Genomic DNA, 27,668 nt, shown 5'->3' on the forward strand with positions numbered 1-27,668 from the left:
CTCATAAGTTTTAGATACTGCTGTACCTTCTTGACCAATGAAGAGGTATTGTGTGTCCATGTTAGATCACCTGTGATGTGCACACCAAGGAGCTTTCTGCTCGTCACTCTCTCCACAACACAGCCGTTGATGTGCAGTGGAGAGTGGACGACCTGTGGCTTGCTGAAATCCACAATCATCTACTTTGTCTTGTCCTGTGAGACTCAGGTTGCTGTTCTCACTCCATCAGACAAGCCTCTCTGCCTCCTCTCTGTAGTCTGACTCATCATTGTTGACGAGGCCAACCACTGCTGAATCATCAGCGAACTTGACGACGCGGTTTGAGCTGGATCTGGCAGTCCAGTTGTGAACAGCAGCGAGCTGAGCACGCAGTCCCGAGGATATCAGTGTGTAGGAAAGTGGTGCTGAGGTCAAAAGTAAATCATGATCTGGAGGAATGACAGAACAGGCTTGAAGCATCCATGGTTCACTCTTGTTTCTTACATATGTTCATTCATGATAATACTGCTAAATAATGATGATTTATTTAACAAATGCTATTTTAAATAACCAATTTATAGTTACACATTGTGCATCTCAGGGTTACTCGTGTAACTAATCTGCAGAAAATTCAGTTTCTGCTGGTACTATTGAATGGGAAAGCCTTTTAACAGTCAATGAGACCCTCAGGTCAGCAAGAAATAATTGGATTGGGTGCCAGTACCGTCAGAAATTTATCGGTAGCAGACTAATGTTTTTTTTTCCTTTACAAATATGAAGAGCTAAAGGAAGGTTGAAGCATTGACCAAACTATGTGTTTCCATTTCTGCTGAAAGTTGTTAGTGCAGTAGTCTGAGGTAATGACAAGTTCAGAAAACCTTGGTGCGGCCAATGCTGCAAAGACTCAATAGAGACTTTATTAGGTTCGTATGCTTATTAATGCAAATATCTATTCAGCCTATCATCAGCAAATCAATGTATTAAAGTATGCAGAATTGGTCAAGAGGTTTAGTTGTTCAAACCAAACATCAGAATGGGGAAGAAGTATGATCTAAGTGATTTTGACTGTGGAATGTTTGTTGGTGCCAGACACGGTGGTTTAAGAATCGCAGAAACTACTGATCTCCTGGGATTTTCACATTCAAAAGTCTCTAGAGTTTACAGAGGATGGTGTGGAAAAAACAAAAGCCATCCAGTGAGTGGCAGCTCTGTGGGTGAAAACACCTTGTTAATGAGAGAGATCAGTGGAGAATGATTAGTCTGGTTCAAGCTGACAGGAGGGTGACAGTAACTCAAATAACCACACATTACAACCGTGGTGTGCAGAAAAGCATATCTGAATGCACAACACATCGAAGCTCAAAGTGGATGGACTACAGCAGCAGAAGACCACAAACACACACTTAGTGGCCACTTTATCAGATACAGGAGATACCTAATAAAGTGGCTGTTGAGAGTATATTGTCATATCACAATATTCTCAAGAGAATAGCCTTGCTAACTAGTAAAGATGAAAAACAGAAGGTGCTGGAAATATTTAGCTTCTATTGAGTGAGAAAATAAAAGCAGGATAGTCATCCTGGGCTCTTTGTAGCCTGATTGGCTAATAGTTGCACCCAGCTTTTCTGTAGTATCTGTGCACAGAATTTTGGCTGCTTATGCTGTGTTGTAAAGGAGAAATAACAAGGGAGTAGTTTCTGAAGACACTAGTATTCGATCCAATTATTTCTTACAAATGAGTAAACATAAGCCAGTCTGTCTGCATACTTGGGTAAAAATAACCTGGGACACTAATTGAAGCAGGGCAAGAGAAATCCTTATAACTCTATAAACTGACGGAGTCTATGGATAAAGTATAGGACGTACAGGCTGGTGACCTTGTGGGCAGCAGTCCCCAAGGAAAGTGGAGACAATGAGGGAAAGGTAAGTTAAGCATAGGCCAGCAGCCTTGGTGCTAATGAGGAAGCTGGAGAAGACGTTTGCCCCACAAGAACCCTCTTGTAGTAAATATATAATAAAAATTACCAGATGGCTTTCTCAGCCATCTGAAGTGGATGATTTTAGGTCTGGTATTTCACTTGCTTTAGATCTTACAAGTTACAGTTGGAACTTAATAGTTTTTGCAAATAGTTTTAAAGCAGGTGAAGAGCCTTCAGTTGCACTTTGGAGTGAGACGTGTAAGTAACAACAGTTCCAATTAAAATTCTTTAGTGATATGGCTGTTTTACTGGATTTGGATTAATTACTCTCTGATGATCCAAAACATGAATTATGAATTGAGTTGAACGATCCCTTTCAATTCATCCCTGCTATGACCTCAACAAAAGTAACATTGTTAATCTGTGGCTTTTCACATTGGCTTGAACATGGCTTGCGACAAGTCTACCAGCCAAACTTATCATCTGTGTATTCTTCAGACTCAAGATGACCCTATTCAAATGCATATAATCCTGCGTCCATTGGTTCTGGGAACAGAACTTGGGTTTTGGCTGATGATCTGCAGGGCCGTTCCATAAGATGCTTGTCAACACGGAGAGCCAAAGTGATGAAGCTTTTGAGGTCGCTGGACATCTCCTGAGTAGACAGTTCATCTTTCAAGTTCTCTGAGAAGCCATGGTGGTGGTTGGCCAGCTGCACTTCAGCATTCCAGCCATATACCGCTGTGAGGGTCCTGAATTTCACGGTGTAATCCAGCACAGAGCATGAATTTTGACGCAGGTGAAGTATCTGATCCATTGTTCCCTTTCCATTTCCTGGATCGTCGAAAACCTAGTGGATCTCAACGGTGAGTTCCTCATTTTTGTTGCAAATGGTGGTCTATTGTCCCAGGTCAGAGCTCATCCAACAAAGACAGAGACAATGAAGGCAATGTTGGCTCAGTACATAGAATGCAGAGATGGCAGTAGTTTGAAGTGTAAGGTGCACTGGGACTGGAAGTTGCGACATTGGGTTGGGGATCCATCAAAGCATTGGACATTGGAATCCAGGTCTCTGAAGGAGAAGGTTTATTGGCCCGGGGTTGCTGTAACGTGATGGACAGTTGGTTGAGGGTAGCAAGGAGAGGGTTAATTGTTTCCTGCTGCTTCTGGATTGCGTACTTCCTTCAAGTGAGCAAAGTCTGCTTTGTCAATCGTCAGCTCACCAATCCTCTCATGGAAAAGTAGAGGACGGTTCACCCACACTCAAAGTACTGAGTGATCGTTTTAATAATAAACTGCAAACCATCAAACTACGAGAGACCACAAAACAAGTGAGAGTGAATACTTACCACAACGAGGCAGCAAGGTAACCAAAGGCTAGGAGAAATTCATTGAGTTGGCTGGTTCAATGGGTCAGTTAGGACTGTGGATGAGTGCTGGGTTGAAATAGGCTGCAGGTGATGAATTGGAAATGAGTGGGAGGTGTTTGCTGTTGGCTACCTGTACAGGCCTGACAATATTTGCCTCTACCACCACTTCTGACAGGGAGTTCCACTCATCTACCACGTTTTATCAAAAACTTACCACTGACATTCCCCATATTTTACACCAATCATCTTGAAATTATACCCTCATGTATTTGCCTTTACTATCATGGGAAAAATGCCTGGCTCTACACTCAATCAATGTCTTTTATCATCTTGTACACCACCACTAAATCACCTCTCATCCTCACTCAAGTTTTTCTCAATAGAGATGCTCTCTAATTCAGCCAATATCCTTGTTATCATCTCCTGCACCTTCTCTAAAGCTTCGACATTCTTCCTGGCAACCAGACTGAACCTAGATCTCTGACACTGAGCCTGGTTCTGTGGTGCAGAAGGAAGAGAAGAAGATGAGGAATGCAGTAGTCATAGGGGATTCCATAGTGAGGGCAACAGACAGAAATAACCACAAGGTGTGTTGCCTCCCAGGTGCCAGGGTATGGAATGTTTCGGATCGGGTGCAGAGTATTCTAAAGGGAAAGAGCGAACAGCCGGACATCTTGTTACGCATTGGTACCAATGATGTAGGTAGAAGAAGGGAGGAAGTCCTGAAGAGAGAATTCAGAGATTTGGGTAGGAAGCTGAAAAGCAGGACCTCCAGGATAGTAATCTCGGGATTGCTGCCTGTGCCATGTGCTAGCGAGGACAAGAATAGCATGATCAGGCATATCAATGTGTGGCTGAGAGACTGGTGTAGGGGACAGGACTTCAGGTTCCTGGATCACTGGGGCATCTTCTGGGGGAGGTACGACCTTTACAAAATGATGGGTTACACCTGAACCCAAAGAGGTCCAATATCAGGAGAAGAAGATGGCGGCACGACGCAGCTAGTGCGGCCACTCTGGTGAATGATATCTGTAATCTGTCAAGTAGGATGCCGTGCACAATCCTGATTTGATGGAGACAGACATGAGAGAATGGAGGAACATCTGGAGAAACTTCTGAAATGCCTTTTTCACTGCCGCTGCTACTGTGTGATTCAGAATCTCCGGAGGGGAAGGCCCAGAGTCCTCAGCTTTGCTTGTTGCTCGGCGGCCGGGATGGAGTTGAAGCGCTCAGCAGAGGTGGTGGTTGGTGCTTGGTGTCGAAGGGCTGGTCGGAGGCTCGAAGTTTTCGGACGGACTCAGTGTCGGCTGGGGTCGGGTGCTTCCAATGCATCGACAGTTGTTGGTGCCTGGAGGTTTATGGCAGAGAGAGTTTCTCCCTTCTGCCGCCTGCTATCGGGGACTATCAGGAGTCGATCGGAACTTTGAGACATTTTTTTACCATTCCCATGGTCTGCTCTTTATCAAATTACGGTATTGTTTTGCACTGCTGTAACTATATGTAATAATTATGTGGTCTTGTTAGTGTTAGTCTTTGGTTTGTCCTGTTTTTTTTGTGATATCACTCCAGAGGAACATTGCATCATTTCTTAATACATGCATGCATTTCTAAATGACAATAAACGACGACTGAGTGTCCTCATATTCCAATCTAAAAAATCCGAGCAGGCAGGTTTAATAGAGCAGTTTGGGAGGGTTTAAACTAATTTGGCAGGGGGATGGGAACCGGAGTGATAGGGCTGAGGAAGGGGAAAACGGAAATAAATCGAAGGTAGTGTACAACAGGGATGATAGAAAGGACAGGGAGGAGATGAGGCATTATCACAGCCGGTGGGATGAGTTTCAGGGTAACAGAGGCATAATGCAGTTAAAACATAAAGCAACAAATACTGGACTGAAAGTGTTGTGTTTGAATGCACGCAGCATAAGAAATAAAATTGACGATCTTGAAATTCAGCAACAGATTGGCTAGTGTGATGTTATGGCTACCTCTGAAACTTGGTTAAAGTATGGCTGGCATTGGGAGTTGAATATCTAAGGATATACAGTGTACTGGAAAGATACGTCAGTAGGCAGAGAGGGTGGTTGGCCCTGTGTATGAGAAATAATATTAAATCATTAGAAAGGGATGACATAGGATCAGAAGATGTAGAGTCTCTATGGATTGAGCTAAGAAATGGCAAGGGTAAAAGCACCCTAATGACAGTTGTATACAGGCCTCCAAACAGCAGCCAAGATGTGGATTACAAATTACAGTAGGAGATAGAAAATACATGTCAGAAGGGCAGTGGATTTTAATATGAAAGTGGATTGGGAAAACCAGGTCAGTACAGGACCTCAAGTGAGAGAATTTGTAGAATGTCTAAGGGATGGCTTTTTAGAACAGCTTGTTGTTGAGAGCACTAGAGAATTGGCTGTGCTAGATTGCATGTTGTGCAATGATCCAGAAGTGATAAGAGAGTTTAAGGTTAAGGAACCCTTAGAAGTAAACAGGCAATCCCCTAGTGCAATTATTTAGATGGGGAGAGAATTCAAAATGCTGAGATGCAAAGGGACTTGGGAGTCCTTGTGCAGGATACCCTAAAGGTTAACCTCCAGGTTGAGTCAGGGTGAAGAAGACAAATGCAATGTTGATATTCATTTCTAGAGGTATAGAACATAAGAGAGGGGATATGATGTTGACACTCTATAAGGCACTCATGAGACCACACTTGGAGAATTGTGTGCAGTTTTGGGCTCCTTATTTTAGAAAGGATATACAGACAGTGGAGAGGATTCAGAGAACGTTCACAAGAATAATTCCAGGAATGAAAGGGTTACTGTATGAGGAACATCTGGCAACTCTTGGGCTGTATTCCCTGGAGTTCAGGAGAACGAGCGGTGATCTCATAGAAACATTCCAAATGTTAAAAGGCCTGAACAGATTAGGTATGGCAAAGTTATTTCCCACGGTAGAAGAGTCTAGAACAAGAGGGTACGACTTCAGGATTGAAAGACATCCATTTAGAACGGAGCTGCGGGAAAACTACTTTAGTTAGAGGTTGGTAAATATGTGGAATTAGTTGCCACAAGTGGCTGTGGAGGCCAAATCATTGGGTGCATTTAATGCAGAGATAGATTCTTGATTAACCAGGGCATCAAAGGGTATGGGGAGAAGGCAGGGGAGTGGGGATGACTGGAAGAGTTTGATCAGCCCATGATTGAATGGTGGTGCAGACCCGATGTGCTGAGTGGCCTACTTCTGTCCATTTAGCCCTTTAGCCCAATGATCTCATGACAACCGCAGTGCCCATTCAGCTAGTGTCTTGCATTTGACCCATATCCCACTAAGCCCACCCCTCTGAGTACCCTTCCAAATACTTCTTAAATGATACTATTTTACCTAACTCAATCATTTCTTCTGGCCACTCATTCCATATACTCACCATCCTCTGCATGGAAAAGTTGTCCCTCAGGTTTCCTTTCTTCTTATCATAGCTGATAGCAAACAATGACACTGCTGAGACTCTGTGCCATGTTTTTTAGGACAAAGAAAAATCAAAGGATCACCAACTCAAGAAAATACTACTGACAAGTAAGTTGGTGGGTGAATCCAAAATCATTTCGAAGTGATTTAATGGCAGGTTATGGACTGGTAGATGAAATGGTAGCTTGTTAGCGGCAGAGAACAACTGATCTGACCTTCCATGATTGCAAGCTTCCCTGTTGAAATCTCAGTGAACTTGATGGTTAAGTGGACAGTAGATGTATTGTGTGCAGGAACAGCTGAAATAAACGATCATGCAACAGCAACCTATTATGTCCAAACTATAATTCGCATTGATAGATGAATCAGTCAGAATTGCCAGGTCGTTGATCAAATGTATCTAACTAGCCTCTCATTCTATTCATTTAAGCCAATCCCAATCGTATCATTATATTACTATGGAAGGGGAAAAAGGGAAAAGCATTTGTGCATTGAAATCGCTGTCAAGGGTAATTGCAAAGGTCAACTCTGATTTCTGACAATACATGTCCAAATAAATAATATGGTTTTGTAATTCTCTCCTTTGTCATTCACAATTCATCTCCAATTTGCATATTTTGAAATAATTATTGTGGGGAGTTTAATAGTAGAATTCCTCCATTAATTGAAAGCAGAATGCAATGACCTGCACTGGATCTCAGAAATATGAATGAATTTTTGGGAAACAAAAAATGAATATGGTACATAGTCAACAAAATGGTATCACATGTGACTTGTGCAGCATCCATTGATTTGTGGGTTGTTCATAGCTTCTGAGGCCTGATGTGAAATTAGTCCACGTTGTCAGAAGATTGATTTAGTCACAAACAAGGGGATCTCTGCAGATGCTGGAAATCAACGTAGTACACACAAAATACTGGCAGAACTCAGCAGGTCAGGCGGTATCCTTGGGAAAGAGTAAACAATTGACATTATGGTCTGAGACCCTTCATCAGGACTGGAAAAAAGAGATGAGGTCAGAGTAAGAAGGTGGGGGAGGGGACGAAGAAGTACAAGGTAGTAGGTGAAACGGAAAAGGAAGAGGGGTGAAGTAAAGAGCTGGGTGGTCAATTGGTGAAAGATATAAATGGCTGGAGATGTGGAATCTGAAAGGAGAGGTTGCAAGGCCATGGTAGCAAGGGAAGGGGGAGGAGCACCAGAGGGAGGTGATAGGCAGGCATGAAGATTGGGAGAGAGGAGAAATGGGAATGGGGAATGGTGAAGGAGAGAATGGGGGCAACTACCAGAAGTTCAAGAAATCTATGTTCATGCCATCAGGTTGGAGGCTACCCAGACAGAATATAACATGTTGCTCCTCCAACCTGAGTGTGGCCTTATCACAGCAGTAGGGGAAGCAATGGACTGACTTGTTGGAATGCGAAGTGGAATTATATTGGGTGGCCACTGGAGATTCCGCTTTTTCTGGCGGATGGAGCGTAGGTGTGGTCTCCTAATCTACATTGGGTCTCACTGATATACAGGAGGCCACACCAGGAGCACAGTAGATGACACCAACAGACTCACAGATGAAGTGTTGCCTCACCTGGAAGGACTGTTTGGGGGCCTGAATAGTAGTGAGGGTGGCCGTATAGGGACAAGTGTGGCACTTGTCCCGCTTGCAAGGGTAAGGATCAGGAGGGAGATCAGTGGGGAGGGACAAATGGTCAAGGGTGTAACACAGGGAGTGATCACCGCAGAAAGTGGAAAGTGGGGGAAGGGAAAGATGTGCTTGGTTGTGGGATCCCTTAGGAGATGGTAGAAGTTATGGAGAATTGTGTGCTGGACACAGAGGCTGGTGGGGTGGCAGGTGGCGCCAAGAGGAACCCTATCCTTGGTGGGTTCGCGGGTGGAAGGGTGAGGCAGACATGCGTGAAATGAAAGAGATGCAGGTGAGGGCAGCATTGATAGTGGATGAAGGACCCCCCCCCAACAAACTTTTTTAATTAAAGAGGAACATTTCATTTGTTCTGAAATGAAAAGTCTCATCCTGAGAGCTGGTGCGGCGAAGGCACAGGAGTAGAAAGAAGGAGATGGCATTTTTACAAGTGACAGGGTGGGAAGAGGTATAGTGGGGGGTAAACATCACCACAGAGTGGTGAATCAAATATTAATCATTGCCGTTCAACTTGCTGATATTATAGATAGTAATTCTTCCAATGTTTGAATTCTTCAAAAAGATTTTTTAAATGTCAATTAAAGAATCACATATTTTGCCTTTTAACCTTCAGTGTATTTTTTTGTAATCCAATCTTTATTTTCCTTCCCTTTATTTCTCCTTCTGTTACTGATTGGCCATAAAATTCATTCTTTCTAATTTATTGTTTTGATAAGTCCTCCCTCAGTTTTTTCTCTCCCATCACTATATCTCACTGGTCAAGGAGAAATACAATGGCTTCTCTTATTTATGCACGTCCTGGAGCCCCGTGGGCCTATCAGTGAATTTATGGAGAATTTCCTTTGAATTCTGCTGTAGAGTGGAAAATTTAGTTGAGGATGTGTCCTGTAAACAAATATTTGGCCACAATTTTTTGTTTATTTTTCAAGGTAAGGTTATGACATAGGAGCACATGGAGAATAGTACAGTACTATGATTTCTTCATATCACTCATGTAAAATGCCACCAGGCCTGGAAAGTTCACAAGAACACAGAAGCAGACTAGTGAGCTGCTGTGGCTTTTATTAATCAAAAGGCCTCATCCTATTTGAGCTATTGGATGGGAGTTATTTGTTATTAGTAGGTAGAGTATCTTCCATATATTTCAGAATCAAGATCATTACTATCACTGTCTTATATGACATGAAATGTGCTTTGTAGCAGCACTACTGTGCAAAGACATAAAATTACTAAAAATTACGAGATAAATAAATAGTGCAAGATCAAGGAATAATTAGATAGTGTTCATGGACCATTCAGAAATCTGATTGTGGAGGAGAAGAAGCTATTTCTGAATCGTTCAGGTTCTTGCGCATCCTTCATGATAGTAATGATAGTAATGAGAAGAGGGCAAGTCACGGATGGTGAAGGTCCTTGGTGAACGATGCTGCCTTCTTTGAGGCAGGACCTCTTCAAAATGTTCTTGGTGGTAGGGAGAGTCGTGCCTGTGATGGAGATGGTGGGGAGAGTCGTGACTGTGATGGAGATGGTGGGGAGAGTCGTGCCTGTGATGGAGATGGTGGGGAGGGTCGTGCCTGTGATGCAAATGGTGGGGAGAGTCGTGACTGTGATGCAGATGGTGGGGAGAGTCGTGACTGTGATGGAGATGGTGGGGAGAGTCGTGCCTGTGATGCAAATGGTGGGGAGAGTCGTGCCTGTGATGGAGATGGTGGGGAGGGTCGTGCCTGTGATGGAGATGGTGGGGAGAGTCGTGCCTGTGATGCAAATGGTGGGGAGAGTCGTGCCTGTGATGGAGATGGTGGGGAGGGTCGTGCCTGTGATGGAGATGGTGGAGAGGGTCGTGCCTGTGATGGAGATGGTGGGGAGAGTCGTGCCTGTGATGGAGATGGTGGGGAGGGTCGTGCCTGTGATGGAGATGGTGGGGAGAGTCGTGCCTGTGATGGAGCTGGCTGAGTCCATAAGCTTCTGCAGCCTTTTGCAATCCTTCGCATTGGAGCGACCCTACCAGGCTGTGATGCACTCCGATGGAATTCTTTCCACCGTACATCTAAAGAAATTTACAAGAGTTTTTGGTGACATACCAAATTTCCTCAAACTACTAATGAAGTAGAGCTGCTGGTATGCTTTCTTACATGGTTGCATCAATATATTGGGCCCAGGAAAGATCCTCTAAGATGTTTAAGCTGAGGAACTTAAAGCTGTTTACCCCTTCCACCACTAACCTCTCAATAAAAACAGGTGTATTTTCTTCCAAAATCTCTTCCCTGAAGTCCACAATCAATTCCTTGGACATGCTGATGTTCAGTTTGTGGTTGTTGTGACACCACTACACCAGCCAATCTATCTCACCCGTACGCCTCCTTGTCAGCATTTGAGATTTTACCAACAATACTAGTGTCATCTGTGAATTCATGGATGGTGTTTGACCTGTGCTTAACCCACACAGTAGAGCAGTGGGCTAAACATACACCCTTGAGGTGCACCTGTATTGATTGTCAGTGAGGAGGAGATGTTACAATGGAGTTGTACTGACTGTTCACTCTAGTCACCTCACTTCAATGCAGGTGTCAACAATACATCTCCACTCATTGTTCCCCTGCCTGTTCACCTGTTCAAACCCCTCCCCTTCTCAACAGTTCTACCTGGAAATACCCACACCCTGTCTCCTCCATTACAATTTTTAATGGACCAAAGCAGAGATGTTGATAGACTATTCTGAGATTAATTTATTAAAATTCTTCTGATGAAAGAATGGAGAAATATATTCTGTTTTTTTTTCATTATTTGTTGATGAGAGGAAAACACTGTTTGCATTTCTGGGACATTTATTGTACATCCCTAATTATCCCTTGGATAAAATGTCTTACATAGCAATTTCAGACTAGATGTAAGGTATTCCTTCCCTCTGCTAGCCTGCAAGTCACCTTAGGTAAGATGTAGCACCTACTTAGCCTGCCCACCCCTAGATCAGGGTCACGAGAAGCCATGGGAGCAGGTGGTGGATGGTCATATGAGCAGCTAGTGCATATTACGGGTGCTAGTTATGTGACCACTGTCGCCAGGCAGACAATCTAGCTGGAGATAGTGTAATAAAAGATGCAGAGATGGCAGAGGAACTGAATGCATAATTTGCATCAGTCTTCACAGTGGAAGACATCTGCAGTTACCGGATATTCAAGCATGTCAGGGAAGTGAACTATGTGCAGTGAAAATTACGACTGAGAAGATACTCAAGAAGCTTAATTGTCTGAGGGCAGATAAATCTCCTGGTCCTGATGGAATGCACCCTTGGGTTCTGAAGGAAGTAGCAAGAGAGATTGGGGAGGCATTAATATAATCTTTCAAGAATCGATAGATTATGGTATTGTACCAGATGACTGGAAAATTGCAAATGTTACTCCGCTATTTAAGCAGGGTGGGAAGCAGCAGAAAGGAAACTATAGACCTGTTAGCCTGACATCAGTGGTTGGGAAGATGTTGGAATCGATTGTTAGGGATGAGATTATGGAATACCTGGAAGCACATGACAAGATAGGCCAAAGTCAGCATGGTTTCCTGAAAGGAAAATTCTGCCTGACTAATCTACTGCAATTTTTTGAGGAAATTACAAGCAGCGTAGATAAAGGTAATGCAGTAGACAAGATGCCGCACATGAGACTGCTTAGCAAGACAAGAGCCCATGGAATTACAGGGGAGTTACTAGCGTGGTTAGAGAATTGGCTGATCAGCAGAAAACAGGGAGTGGGAATAAAGAGATTCCATTCTGGCTGGTTGCCGGTTACCAGTGGAGTTCCACAGGGGTTGATGTTGGGACCACTGCTTTTTACGATGTATGTTAATGATTTGGACTATGGGGTTAATGGATTTGTGGCTAAATTTGCCGATGATACAAAGATAGCTGGAGGAGCGGGTAGTGTTGAGGAAACAGGAAGCTTGCAGAGAGACTTAGATAGTTTAAGGGAATGGACAAAGAAGTGGCAAATGAAATACAATGTTGGAAAGTGTATGGTTATGCACTTTGGTGGAAGAAGTAAATGGGCAGACTATTATTTAGATGGGGAGAGAATTCAAAATGCAGAGATGTGAAGGGACTTGGGAGTCCTTGTGCAGGATACCCTAAAGATTAACCTCCAGGTTGAGTCAGTGGTGAAGAAGGCGAATGCAATATTGGCATTCATTTCTAGAGGTATAGAATATAAGAGAAGGGATGTGATGTTGTGGCTTTATAAGGCACTCGTGAGACAACATGAAGTATTGTGTGCAGTTTTGGGCTCCTTATTTTAGAAAGGATATACTGACATCGGAGAGGGTTCAGGAAAGATTCACGATAATGATTCCAGGAATGAAAGGGTTACCATATGAGGAATGTCTGGCAGCTCTTGGGCTGTATTCCCTGGAGTTCAGGAGAATGGGGGGGATCTCATAGAAATATTCCAAATGTTAAAAGGCCTGAGCAGATTAGGAACGGCTAAGTTAATTCTCATGGTAGAAGAGTCTATGACAAGAGAGCACAACTTCAGGATTGAAGGATGTCCATTTAGAACAGAGATGCAGAGAAATTACTTTAGTCAGAGGGTGGTATATCTGTGGAATTTGTTGCCATGAGCGGCTGTGGAGGCTAAGTCATGAGGTGCATTTAAGGCAGAGATGAATAGGTTTTTGACTAGCTAAGGCATCAAAGGGAATGGGGAGAAAGTGGGGAAGTGGGGATGACTGGAGGAATTGGATCAGGCCATGACTGAATGACAGAGCAGAACTGATGGGCCGAATGGCCTACTTCTGCTCCTATATCTTATGGTCTTATGGTCTAATCTTGGAAGAGTATTTGCAGTGCCTGGGGTCATCTGACATGTAAAGATACTGCCCAGAAGAAGGCAAAAGCAACCCATTTCTACAGAAAAGTTTGCCAAGAACTATCATGGACATGGAGACCATGATTACCCATGTCACACGACTCAGCATATATTGATGATGTGATGAGTTAAGAATTGGAGTTCCTGCTTGGTGAATGCTGAATGCAACTTACTACTTCATCCTGAATGCCAAGTGACTTAACCTTTCTAGGCTTATGAGTAAAACACACAGACCTGACATTTCTGCCACTTTCCATTAAACGACCTGGGCCGACCAGTAAAATCGGTGCCCGTCTGCTGATTTATAATAACAAGTGAACACATTGATTTCTCTACTCACTTTACACATACAACTGTGCGGCTAAGCACAGGTCCAATGCCATTTTAAATTTGCTGATGACACCATTGTCGTCAGCCAAATCAAATTTGTTGATGAATCAAAATGTAGGAGGGAGATTGAAAATCTGGTTGACTGGTGCCACAACAACAACCTCTCACTCAATATCAGCAAGACCAAGGGCCTGATGTTGACTCAGGAGGAGGAAACTGGAGGTCCATGAGCCATCGGGGGATTAGAGATGAAGAGGGTCAGCAACTTTAAATTCCTCGTTGTTATTATTTGAGAGGACCTGTCCTGAGCCCAACACAGAAGTGCAATTACAAAGAAAGAGCAATGCCCCACTTCCTTTTTCAGGCTGCAAAGATTTGGCATTTTAACTTCAACAGATTTCTATTAATGTGTGGTAAAGAGTGTATTGACTGCCTGCACCACAACCTGGTACAGGAACAGTAATACTCTTAAATGGAAACCCTACAAAATGTAGAGGATGCAGCCCCATCCATCACAAGTAAAGTTCTCCCCAACTACGTGAGCACATCTACATAGAGCGTTGTCCCTAGAAAGCCACATCCATTATCAGGGTCCCCACCACGCAGTTAATGCTCTCTCCTCGCTGCTGCCATCAGGAAGAAAGTACACAAGCTTTAGGACCCACATCACCAGGTTCACAAACAGTTACTACCCCTCAACCATAAGGTTCTTGAATTAGACGGGATAACTTCACTCAACTTCACTTGCCCCATCATTGAAATGTTCCCACAAAGTAAGAACTCACTTTCAAAAACTCTCCATCTCATATTCTGAATATTTCCTGCTTATTTGTTTATTATTATTATTTTTATCATTTTTTTCTTTCTTTTTGTATTTGCAGTTTGTTGTCTTTTACAAACTGGTTGTCTGCCTTGTTAGTGTGATTTTTCATTGATTCTATTATGGTTATTGGATTTATCAAGTATGTATGCAAGAAAGTGAATCTCAGGGTTCTATCTGGTGTCAATACAGTGCCTATAAAAAGTATTCACCCGCACCCTCCCCCCTGAAGCTTTCATGTTTTATTGTTTTACAACATTGAATCACAGTGGATTTAATTTCTCTTTTTTGACATTGATCAACAGAAAAAGGCTCCTTTGTGTTAAAAGTGCAAACAGATTTCTACTAAGTGATCTCAAGTCAAGTCAAGTCACTTTTTATTGTCATTTTGACCATAACTGCTGGTACAGTACACGGTAAAAACGAGACAACGTTTTTCATGACCATAGTGCTACATGAAACATTATAAAAACTACACTGAACTACGTAAAACAACACAAAAACTACACTAGACTACAGACCTACCCAGGACTGCATAAAGTGCACAAAACAGTGCAGGCATTACAATAAATAATGAACAAGACAATAGGCACATTAGAGGGCAGTAGGTTGGTTTCATTCCAGGCTCTGGGTATTGAGGAGTCTGATGGCTTGGGGGAAGAAACTATTACATAGTCTGGTCGTGAGAGCCCAAAAGCTCGGGTGCCTTTTGCCAGATGGCAGGAGGGAGAAGAGTTTGTATGAGGAGTGCGTGGGGTAAATTAATTACAGGTATAAAACACAAAATGGTTGATTGCATAAGCATTCATCCCCTATAATATGACACACCAAATCATTACTGGTGAAGCCAAATGGTTTTAGAAGTGACATAATTAGTTAAAGGTAGTCATAGGGGATTCAATAGTCAGGGGAACAGACAGGAGGTTCTGTCAGCCTGATAGAGATACCCGCATGGTGTGTTGCCTCCCAGGTGCCAGGGTACGGAATGTCTCGGATCGAATGCAAAGTATTCTGATGGGAGAGGGTGAACAGCCAGAAGTCTTGGTACACATTGGTACCAATGATATAGGTAGAAAAAGAGAGGAAGTCCTGAAAAAAGAATTCAGAGATTTGGGTAGGAAGCTGAAAAGCAGGACCTCCAGGTTAGTAATCTCAGGATTGCTGCCTGTGCCATGTGCTAGCGAGGACATGAATAGCATGATCAGATGTATTAATGCGTGGCTGAGAGACAGGTGTAGGGGGCAGGGCTTCAGATTCCTGGATCACTGGGGTCTCTTCTGGCGGAGGTATGATCTGTGCAGAAAGGATGGGTTACACCTGAACCCAAAGGGGTCCAATGTCCTAGCAGGCAGGTTTAATACAGCTGTTAGGGACAGTTTAAACTAAATTGGCAGGGGGATGGGAACCGGAGTGATAGGGTTGAGGAAGGGAAAAACAGAAATAAATCAAAGATAGCGTACAGCAGAGATTATAGAAAGAACAGGCAGGAGATGAGGCTTAATCACAGCCAGTGGCATGACTTACAGGGCAATAGAGGTGTGGTGTAGTTGAAACAGAAAGCAACAAATGCTGGACTGAAAGTGTTATATTTGAATGCACGCAGCATAAGGAATAAAATGGACAATCTTGAAATTCAGCTACAGATTGGCAAATATGACATTGTGGCCATCTCTGAAACTTGGCGAAAGGATGGCTGCCATTGGAAGCTGAATGTCCAAGGGTATACGGTGTATTGGAATGATAGGCAAAAGAACATTCCAAGTAACTCCGCGATGAAGTTATTGAAAAACACAAGTCAGGAGATGGAAACAAGAAAATTTCCAAGTCACTGAATATCTCTTGGAATACAGTTAAGTCCATCATCGAGAAAAGGAAAAAAGATATGGCACAGCTGTAATCTGCCTAGAGCAGGCCATCTTCAAAACCTGAGTGACTGCAGGAAGGGGATGAGTGAGTGAGACAACCAAAGAGCTGTGATAACTCTGGAGGAGTCACAAGCTTTAGTGGCTGAGATTGGAGAAGTTGCACATACAACAACTGTTCCCCTGATGCTTCACCGTTCGCAGCACTGATTTAGATTTTTGTCCATCAGACTAAATGCTATGTTTGACATAAGCCAAACACTGCACGTCATCAAAAACATACCATCCCCGACCACGAAGCATGGTGGTGGCTACACCATGCTCTGGGGATGCTTCACTGCAGCAGGCCCTGAAAGGCTTGTGAAGGTAGATGGTAAAATGGATGCAGAAAAATACAGGGAAATCCTGGAGGAAAACCAGAAAACCTGATGCAGTCTGCAAGACAATGTAAGATTTGTTTTCCAGCAAGACAATGACCCCAAGCATAAAGTCAAAACTACACAGGAGTGGCTTAAAAAGAACAAAGTTAAAGTCCTGGAGAGGCCAAGTCAGAGTTCAGACTTCAATCCATTTGAGAATTTGTGGCTGGACTTGAAAAAGGGCTGTTCACTCATGAACCCCATGCAATCTTACTGAGTTTGTGCAGTTTTGTACTGAAGAGTGGGGAAAAATTGTAGTGTCCAGATGTGCAAAGCTGATAGAGACCTATCCACATAGACTCAGTGCTGTAATTTCTGCCAAAGGTGCATCTACTAAATACTGATTTGAAGGGGCTGAATACATATGCAATCAATTATTTCATGTGTTATGTATTTGTAATTAATTTAGATCAGTTTGTAGAGATCAGTTTTCATTTTAGCATGAAAAGGTTTTTTTTTCTGTTGACCAGTTGCAAAAAAGAGCAAATTAAATCCACTGTGATTCAATGTTATGAAACAATAAGACATGAAAACTTCCAAGGGTGGTGAATACTTTTTATTGGCACCGTATATAGACAAAGTCCCTGAATATCAAGTCCTGTAGACTCATGATGCATTGATGCAACAGTTCTCATCATGCACTAGTGCAACCACAGATGAATGCGATTCAAGTCCATGCAACAACCGAGACCTGCAGCTCCCTTGTTGTCAGTCTCACCAATGAACCACAGAACTAGAACACAGAGCAGTACAGGACCTAACAAGTCCTTCAGCTCACAATGTGTTCTCATTCTAACTAGTTCTAGTTTCACATAACTTCAGTGAAAAAAGTCTGCTTGCATTTACCCCATCTATACACCTCATAATTTTATACCCCTATCAAATCGCTCCTCATTCTTCCAAACTCCAGAGAATAAAGTCTTTACCTATTCAGACTTTCACTATAACTCAAGTTGTCAGGTTTCAGCAACATACTTTTAATTTTTCTCTGTATTCTTTCAATCTTTGTGATGTCTTTCCAGTCTATACAATCAATTATTTTGTGTTTAATAATTGTAATAAAGTTAGACCAATTTGTAGAAATTTGTTTTCACTTTGACATGAAAATGTCTTTTCTGTTGATTAGTGTCACAAAAGCTATATTAAATCCATTGTGATTCAATGTTGTAAAACAATAAAACACAAAAACTTCCAAGGAGGTGAATACTTTTTATAGGCACTTTATGTACTTTGATAATAAATTTACTTTGAACTTTGAACTTTGACTTGTTGTGAGAGGTACCTTATGTATAAGGACTTCAATTGCAAGTTAACTAAGCTGCACAGGATGTGGTGCTAAAATAACTGGGTAGTTCCGCTGTCGCTTGATTATAATTTATGTGGAGCTATCCTCCCCTCACTGCATTCTTTAGAGGAATCAGTCTGCTTTCATTGGAAGTATTTGCTGTCATTGCTATCAAGATTATCTATTCTACCTGCTTTTCAAATAGACTGCTTTCTCAGTAAATTGATTTCGTTTGAAGTACAATAGAATGCTGTAAGTCAAGTCAGATGCTGTGTTGCCTCCAACTCAGTGTTGACAGGGAGATCAATATACTGTACATGCCACATGATTTCTGATATTGGTGAATTTTAAAACATAGTTAAGGTTGGGTGAGGTGAAATTTTCTTTTCCTGATCTGTTCTGGTTACTTGCAGAGTTGCATAGAAATCTTCTATTATTTTGACAATTTATGACAAAGTCAGTTTTCTGGTAAAAATTAATGTGTTTTTTCAAGGATTTACTGAATTATACCTTGGGAAAAAAATCATGTTTGAAGGATAATTAGAAAGCAAATTATAAGTTAATGAGGCTTCAGATTGCCTTACTTCATGAGCTGTGGCTTTCATTAAAGTAACTCCCAAGTTAATGACCTACACATACATTCTAATATCTAATGTGTCCTTTTTCAAAAGCTGGCAAAGTAGCCTTTGGAAATCTTACTCAATAGCCAAAGTTTAAGGTTTTAATTGTCACCTCGTGTGAATTATTCTACTGCTTAATACATCAAGGTGGAAAAGTATTGAGAAGGTAGTGATGGGACCTGGAAGTCAACAAACTAATCTTACCACCTGATCCAAGCAAGAATTCCATTGTGAGATCACTGGACAAAACGTTTGAAGGTCAAACTCAACAGAATGAAAGGAAATTAGTTTAGAAGAGATTTTTGTATTAATTTTTTTTCTAATGATTTTATTGACTACCGTAACATTGCCTTTTTGACATGCCCTTTCAATCTTCCATTGTAAGTTTTAGCCCACATCCTGCCTGCTGATCAAAGGTCAGGAAATAACTCCCATCAGAGTCTTTTTGCCTGTTCAGTTTCTTAATGCTACTGACAAAGATTCTACATTTTCCAATCCTATTTCATCTCTTTCTAAGGATTTGATTTCATTTTTTACCTGATACAAGGCTATGCTACCGAGGAAGCCAGTATCAAATTACCAATAAAATGTTTTTGCCGCACAAAGTTCCATAGTTATGTTGAAGACTCAAAGTGCATGCAAGGGGATTAAAATCTAAATTACTAAAATAAATAAGTAACTCACTTTCCCATAGTTGCCTCCATAGTTTCTTCCCACAGAAGAAAAGACTGTATGTTTTCTTTAGAAAGACCACTTTGAATGGAAGCAAAGAAAACAACTTGTGCAGTTGAGTTAGATTTATCCAAAAGGTAGTGAATCTGTGGAATTCATTGCCACAGGTGGCTGTGGAGGCCAAGTTATTTGGTATATTTAAAGTGGAGGTTGATAGGTTCTTGATAAGTAAGGGCATCAAAGGTTATGGGGAGCATGAAGGAGACTGATTTTGAGAGGGATAATAAATCAGCCGTAGGTGGAATGGCGGAGCAGAATTGATGGGCCTCCAAATAACTTGGCCTCCACAGCCACCTGTGGCAATGAAGTCCAGAGATTCACTACCTTTTGAATGTCCAAATCCAGTTCCTATATCTTATGTTTACTTAATTCTCATTGAAAGCATCTGAAAGTCTTATTGAATGTTGCATCATCCGGTTTCTCGCCTCTTTCAATAATGTTTGTAACATCAGCCATCTCACCTGAAGATACATCTCACTCCCACTCTGCCATTTTTTGTAGGTGGGCTCCTGAATTGCAATTTTAAACTGCATGCAAGCTTAAAAAACACCTCCTCGCCTTCTATAGTCATGAAGCAGCCTTCTGGACTTAATACTAATCTCTACAACTTTCTCTGTCTGCATCACAACTGGCCATTTCCATTATAATTCATCCATCTATGATATAAACTCAGTTTTTGTTTCACCATTAACATTTCTTTGTCTCCTGAGCATGATCCATAGCCCTGTATTGTGACTTTCTGAATGCTTCCATTGACCCATGGAGTGCTGCTTATCACCATGGCAACCCTGATCTCATACCATCACAGATATTCAACTTGTCCTAACTATCCTCCAATTCCCACCCACCCACCTTCACTGAAAATTAAAACTAACATAGCTCCGAATATCTTAATTTTAAAAGAGTGAAGACCAGAAGTAATGAAACCATGGTTGCAGCCAAAGATAAACAACCACATGGAAGTGGCAAGAAGTATTGTTAATGATGTAATGATGGAGTGGGAATGATGGTCAACAGAACATATTGGGATCAAGGAGACCAAATCTAAAAGTTCTTTTGTTGAAACACATAAGTTGTGCCATGAGGAGAAGATATTTTAAAAAATCATCCTTGGCTGCTTTAGCTATGCATACAATATCAGAATCAGAATTAGAATCAGATTTAATATCATCAGCATATATCATGAAATTTGGTGACTTTGCAGCAGCAGTACAATACAATACACTATATCAAAAAAACATGAATTATGGTAAGTATATGTTTATTAAATCATTAAATTAAATAGGTCATGCAAAAATAGACATCAACAAGTAGTGAGGTGATATCTAAGGGTTCACTGTCCATTCAGAAATTCCAAGGGGAAGAAGCTGTTCCAGAATCATTGAATGTGTGCCTTCATATGTCTATACCTCCTTCCTGATGTTAGCACTGGGAACAAGGAATGATTTGGGTGGCGGGGGTCCCTAATGATGGACGCTGTCTTTTTGAGGTATCATTCCTTGGAGATGTGCTGGATACTATGGATGCTAGTGCCCATGATGGAGCTGACTAAGTTTGCAGCCTACTTCAATCTTGTGCAGTGGCCCCCCTCCCCTCATACCAGATAGTCATGCAGCCAGTTGGAGTGCTCTGCATGGTACAATTGTAGAACTTTAATAAGAGTCCTTTAGGTGACAAACTGAATCTCCTCAAACTCCTGATGAAATATCGACACTGTCATGCCTTCCTTGTAGCTGCATCAATATGTTGGGTCCAGTTGGGATCCTCAGAGGTATTGACAGTCAGGAACTTGAAATTGCTCACTCTCTTCACTGCTGATCCCTCTATGAGGATTGGTTTGTTTTCCCTTGTCTTACCCTTTCTGAAGTCCACAATCCATACTGACATTGAGTGCAAGGTTGCTTCTGCGACACCACTCAACTAGCTGATATATGTCGCTCCTGTACGCCATCGCGTCACCATCTGAAATTCAGCCAACAATGGTTAGCCAATATCAGAGGCTTTGCACTTTACTCTGCTTCTGAAATTCATATCCCTCAACTTCATGTAACACTCACTCACAATGGTAGCCCTACCCCAATGACTCCCATTTTCCCAATATTTACTTTAGGTTAATTTCTGTTCAGGGTATCGGACAATTAGTAACATACATCAAGGACAGTGCACACAATAGTAATTTAGAACTGGATGGCATCCAGACATTTAGAACCCTGAAGGTGTGATTTTGGAAGATGTTGTAAGAGGATATGTGTAGGTGAGAGATAAATAAGGGCTAAGGATAGCAATGTCCTGGGCACAATGGTGAAGGAGAAAATTGTGAATCAAGGGAAGCTGATTATTTGCCTATGACTACATAAATAGAAATTGAGCCTGTTGGTTTTCACTGGCTATTGGAGGAGAAGTGCTGGAAGAAGATACGGGATAGCAGCTTACAAGTTGAAAAGGGTATGGTTTGTAGAACACCATCTGATCTGAGGGAATAATATAGAAATTATTTGAAATGAAAAGAGCAACATCGGAATTGAAGAGACATCTTGCTGAGGTGACACACACAAAATGCTGGAACCAAGCACATCTTTCTTTTCCCCCAACTTTCTGCTTTCCGCAGGGATCGCTCCCTACACGACTCGCTTATCCATTCGTCCCCTCCATCCCTTCCCACCGATCTCCCTCGCGGCACTTATCCTTGTAAGCGGAACAAGTGCTACACATGCCCTTACACTTCCTTCCTCACCACTATTCAGGGCCCCAGACAGTCCTTCCAGGTGAAGCGAAACTTCACCTGTGAGTCGGCTGGGGTGATATACTGCATCCAGTGCTCCCGGTGCGACCTTCTATATTTTGGTGAGACCCGACGCAGACTGGGAGATCATTTTGCTGAACACCTACGCTCTGTCTGCCAGAGAAAGCAGGATCTCCCAGTGGCTACACATTTTAATTCCACGTCCTGTTCCTATTCTGATGTGTCTATCCACGGCCTCCTCTACTGTCAAGATGAAGCCACACTCAGGTTGGAGGAACAACACCTTATATTCCGTCTGGGTAGCCTCCAACCTGATGGCAAGAACATTGCCTTCTCTAACTTTCCTTAGTGCCCCTCCTCCCCTTCTTACGCCATCCCTTATTTATTTATTTGTTTGTTTGATTGTTTGTTTATTTATTTATTATTTTGTCTCTTTTTTCTCTCTCTCTTTTTTCTTCCTCTGTCCCTCTCACTATAACTCCTTCCCTGCTCTCCATCTTCCTCTGGGCTCCCCTCCCCTTTTCTTTCTCCCTTGGCTTCCCGTCCCATGATCCTCTCCTTTCTCCAGCCTCGTATCCCTTTTGCCAATCAATTGTCCAGCTCTTGGCTCCATCCTTCCCCCTCCTGTCTTCTTCTATCATTTCGGATCTCCCCCTCCCCCTCCCACTTTCAAATCTCTTACTATCTCTTCTTTCAGTTAGTCCTGACGAAGGATCTCGGCCCGAAACATCGACTGTACCTCTTCCCATAGATGCTGCCTGGCCTGCTGCGTTCCACCAGCATTTTGAGTGTGTCGCTTGAATTTCCAGCATCTGCAGATTTCCTCGTGTTTGCTGAGGTGGTCCTGCATTAGAAGTTCATTTTTGCTTAGAGTTAGATTCAGATTCATATTCAGATTTACTTAGCACATATACATTGAAACATTCAGTGATGTGCTTTAACAACCAATATGCCCAAGGATATGCTGGGGCAGCCTGCAAGTGTTGCCACACATTCTGGCGCCAAGTAGCATGCCCACTATGTGCAATACAACAACAGCACAACATAGCACAGAACAACACAAACAACAACAACAACAACAACAACAGCAACAAACTGCCCTTTTGCCACCCTCCCACTGCTCATGCACACAGACCTCCAACTTCTAGTCCACAAATGCAGATTAATTCACCTCAGTATCAATACTAATGCACTTACAACAGGGGGAGTCTAATACTGAGCCCATTAGCTGGGTCAGCCCCTCAGCTCTGTATCTGGAACTTTGTTCATTTCCCCAATGAAAAGAATGGACTCCAATTGAGTTGTATTCCATTGCAAGATCATTTTAAATGTATGGTGACTTAACCCCAAATAGCCAACCAAAAATGCTATTTTTCCCCCATTCCACCAAATATTTTTAATATTTTTAATATTTAGTATTTGCAATCCAGGGAGTGGGAAGCACAGAATCAAATATCGCTGTGATGATTGTACATTCTAGTACCAATTGTTTGGCGACAATAAAGTATAAAGTATAAAGTATTAACAGTGTTAGCATCAGCACCAGGAAAGACAATTACAGAACCACCAACCTATTACAGAAACCAACCTGTTGATGAAATGGAAGGAAATCTACCCTCCTTAGTTGGTCTACGTTGCATGTGACTTTTGACAGTGATTGCTTCTTAACAACGCTCTGACACTGCCTAGCAAAACAATCAGCCCTGATGGAAATAAGAGATACAGAATAAATGGTGTCCTTGCCAGTCCATTCACACATGGTGAACAAATAGATCATGTTGGCAAATCAGCAATGTGATGTTGTTAATGGCATTAATTTGTTTGTCTGTGGTGAACAACTAAATCAGAAGACACCAGGCTGAGGCTCTACCTTTGCCAAGTAAAACTCTTTTCACTCTTACACACTATAGAAACATTTATAAGACCATAAGACATAGGAACAGAATTAGATCTCTTGGCCCATCGAGTTCTCCACCATTCATTCACGGTTGATTTATTATCCCTCTCAACTCCTTTCTCCAGCCTTCTCCCTGTAATCTTTGACGCCCTGATTAAACAAGAACCTACTCAATGACTTGGACTGCATAGCCATCCGTGACAATGAATTCCACTCTTGGGCTCAAGAAATATCTCCCCATCACTTTTCGAAAAGGACGTCCTTCTATTCTGAGAATGTGCCCTTCTCGTCCTAGATTCTCCCACTCGGAAACATCCTTTCCACGTCCATTCTATCGGCCTTTCAATATTTGATAGGTGTCAATGAGATCCCCTTCATTCTTCTAAACTCCAGTGAATACAGGTCCAGAGCCATCAACAGCTCCTCATATGTTAAACCTTTCATTCCTGGAATTGTTTCTGTGAACCTCTTCTTGATCTTCTCCAATGCCATCCCATCCTTTCTTAGACACTGTGCCTCACTTGGACAAAATTGCACTCAATGTTTCAAGTGCGATCTGACCAATGTGCTATAGACCCTCAACATTACATCTTTTATAAAACTCAGATACCCCCGTCCTTCTACTGTTTATGTCTTTATTTTCTTGTACTTACACTTTCAGTGGAGTATATGTTCATTAATTACAGCTTTCGCTGCATAAACACTCCCATTACTCATTTCCAAAATATACTGCATTATTCTTTTCTTAAATCAAATCTATCATTGGTGTGTTTACTATGCTAAGCACTTCTTGTTCTGAAGGAGTTGACAGTCGCATGCACCATTTGATAAACTTGTGTTTTTGTATCATCAACAAAGTTTAATATTGTGTTTTCTTTGCATGAGCTCAATTTATCTTGCAGTGTATGTACATGTCAAGTTGTTATGATTATGGTATAAATTCAAGACTTGCACATTTTACCCAATATCAATGACAGCTAGAATTATTGCAACATGACTAGATAATTGCAGCCATCATATATTAATAGTGCAGTCATAACTGTTGTGAAAGATTTAAGAACAATGCAATCTACCTTCCACATCAAAAAGAATTATGTTGCCATATTTTTATTACACAACTTCAGCCAAGCTTACTTTTTCTGCATTTTTTAAATTAAAACATTATTACATTGAAGTGTTTTGTAAAGTCTCCTTGGGTTAAAAAAAAAAGGTACAATATCTATTTTTTCATGGAATATGCCCTGCCAGTACTGATGAAAGTTCTTGGCCCAAAACATCAATGTTTATTCTCCTTAGATGCTGCCTGACTTCCTGAGTTCCTTTAGCATTTTGGGCATGTTTCTCAAGATTTCCAGAATCCGCAGAATCTCTTGTGTTTGTTAAATATCTCTAGCTTCCTAGATGGAAACAACAAATCATAAATTTCTACTGCCAGATCTTATGCTTGAAAGTTCTTGCAAAGATATATTTGTTATTTGATGATTTATTTTCATTTTGTAAGGTATTGGATATGGTAAAAATTATCTTGTTTTATTTCTCCTCTGAAAATCTTTATTTCTTGGTGTTGTGTATTTCATATTTCAGTAGTATTTGAATAATATTGTAAATATATTGTTTGATTTAGTACTCTTGTTTATTTAACTAATTCATTATGGGTTATATTTATTAATAAGTGAATTGCATACATCGTTACACTACCATGTGATACGTACATGTCTCGCTTAAAGTAAAAAACAATGAACTGACTTATCTTCTGACTCGCTTGGTTTCCTTTTCAATTAGTTTTTATGTTAAAACATAACACTTGGTACAAAAGGGTAGATATTATCACTGGGTCTGTTTATCATGTTTAAGATGGGTTGCAACTATTCCAAACTGAGTAGATGTTGGATTCTACTGTTGAACTTTTGAGGTCTGTTTCATAAAAGCTTCTTCAATAGCAATAGCACAACACAATGGCCAAAGGGCCTGTTCCTGTGCTCTATTGTTTAATAATCTAGCATAAAAAACTGAAGTAAATGTTGTGGAAAAACTTCATGGAACTAGAAGTAGTTGGAGTTCTCTACTTGATAACAAACCCCTTGCAATTGCTATGTCTGCACCCATACATTCTGTTACCTTTTCCAGTCCTTCTCACTGTCACTTATCTAAGGCACCTTGCTAACAAGGGATTGCATTTCTTCCTTCTTTCCCTCAGGAATGAATCCTAAACCTGATGTCAATTTCCACTGATCTTTATGATGGCATGTTAATATATTATGTAATTGGCCAGGGCGGACTCATTGAGCCAGAAGGGCCTATTACCATGATGTAGCTCTAATATATGATAATTAACTTTTGTATTTTCAGATGTAACATCCATAAACTGGGATATACTATTCAAACTGCAGCATATTCAGTAAATTATGAATCAGTGCTCATTTCTATTTGCACATGGGTACTTTTAATTGACTTTAAAAAAAGGCAAATGCTTTATCAAAACATTTTTGTTAGCTTGGCCTTTTATTTCTAACAGTTTGTGTATCTGAATTGCTGAAATTGTTCCACAAGTATTTTTGAAATTGTCTTATTTCATTGAATTGTATCCTCACGTCTTTCCCTGTAAATAACATTTCTTCATTCTCTTCTCATTATATTTAATCTGATATCTATTTACCCAGCATACCAAACTTTGTATGCTATTCAGATCATGCATACAGAAATTTTGTTCTCACTGCTGCTGTGGAATTTGTTAACTTTGATATTATTCATCTTACAAACGTATAAAAGTTAGATAATGACAAGTGCATTAATCTCATCACTGTTCGTAGGGCAACATCACTATTTACATCTTACCAGTCCAAAAATGTCTTATTTACTGTTCTTTCTCCATTAATTATCTTCCTGCTTTTCATTGAACACTAAATGAAAATGGACATGCTGCATTATTATGTTCAAATTGATTATTTACTAAAAGAGATCTATTTGGTTTGTCAGATTACTAGGTACATGTGGTTGTAGATTGAATCATACCTGTCTCAATAAGTGTTAATGTCATTCCATATAATAAATGTGTAAGTTTACTCATATCCATTGTTATCTAGTCTATTGGACATTATTAGTAAAAAGTAACAAATGAGTGATACTCAGCAGTAACAAATGCAAGACATTAATATGAGGCAAATGATCTGTAATTTTCAGCACCCTGAATTATGAGGTGACTCGTGCTGCCTATTGTGACCTAGAATCCAGATAATACTACAGTACAGGAATTGGCAAGTACTTGAAGAGATCTGACCAAACACCTGTAAATATTGCGTAAAAGATCCATTTTACAAACTTCTTCCATGCTTTCCAAAATACACACTCTATAACCACTTTATTAGCTACTCCTGTACACCTGCTCATTAATATAACTATCTAATCAGCCAATCATGCGGCAGTGACTCAATTCTTAAAAGCATGCAGACATGGTCAAGAGACTCAGCTGTTGTTCACACCAAACGTCAGAGTGGGAATGAAATGTGATCAAAGTGTCTTTAACCATAGAATAACTGTTGGTGCCAGACGGGGTGGTTAAAGTATCTCCTGCTGATCTGTTGGGATTTTTGCACACAACAGGCTCTACAATTTACAGAGAATATGTGAATAACAAAAAAACCATCCAGTGATTCTGGGAGTGAAAACACTTTGTTAATGAAAGAGGTCAGAGCTGACAGGAAGGTGACTGTAACTCAAATA

This window comes from Mobula hypostoma, chromosome 7 (assembly GCF_963921235.1).
Source record: "Mobula hypostoma chromosome 7, sMobHyp1.1, whole genome shotgun sequence".
Taxonomy (NCBI): Eukaryota; Metazoa; Chordata; class Chondrichthyes; order Myliobatiformes; family Myliobatidae; genus Mobula; species Mobula hypostoma.